Source organism: Carlito syrichta, unplaced genomic scaffold, assembly GCF_000164805.1.
Source record: "Carlito syrichta isolate Samal-C Ts95f unplaced genomic scaffold, Tarsius_syrichta-2.0.1 Scaffold311903, whole genome shotgun sequence".
NCBI classification, from domain to species: domain Eukaryota; kingdom Metazoa; phylum Chordata; class Mammalia; order Primates; family Tarsiidae; genus Carlito; species Carlito syrichta.
In genome coordinates this window covers 28,241-28,777 of record NW_007255999.1, presented here as the reverse complement: position 1 = coordinate 28,777, position 537 = coordinate 28,241, and the positions used below count along the sequence as shown (strand labels likewise).

General features: G+C 57.5%; 1 protein-coding gene across 1 annotated transcript in view; it reads right to left on the bottom strand.

Annotated features, from left to right (window-relative positions):
- Positions 1–537, bottom strand: part of CDK16 (cyclin dependent kinase 16) — a 9,750-nt gene extending 9,213 nt beyond the window's left edge. The window contains exon 1 of the mRNA XM_008069269.2: positions 67–537. The gene's annotated coding sequence lies outside the window, so the exon portion shown is untranslated. The remainder of the gene's footprint in view (positions 1–66) is intronic.

Here is a 537-nt window from a genome sequence, read left to right as displayed (position 1 = left end):
CGCGCCGCGCTCCGCGCATGCGCACGCACGCGCTCGAAAGGGTGAAGTGGGGAGGAGAGGACTCACCTCGGGCTGCACGTACCAAAAGACCAGTCCGCAGCAGGAGGGGCACGGCCATTGCGCGCCTACAGTGGAATGTGGCGCCGGCCCTGGAACGGAGCCAGGAGGAAGTGTAGAGACTGTTTAGTACTCAATTCCAATCTTGGCAGAAGTTTGCAAGCGCCAAGGTGAGGAGCAGCCAGTAACCTGGTGCATCAGTCACCACTCGCTCCCCCTATTCGGCCTCACTTGGTACATCTCTATGGTGGCAAATGGGACTTTTGCAAGGAGGAGAAAGACAAATGAAGCACTCAGTTCTAGTCCGTTGAGGTGCTTCGAGAGAAAGGAACTTGAAAGGTTAGTGAGAAGACGACCTCTTGGTGAGGTGGCCTGGAGAATCATTGGCCTTTACCACCTTAGATAGGACAACCTAGCCCCGCCCAACTGCCCCCCCTCCGCCACTACCTCATTCCCACTGTGAACGTGTGCAGCCCCGCC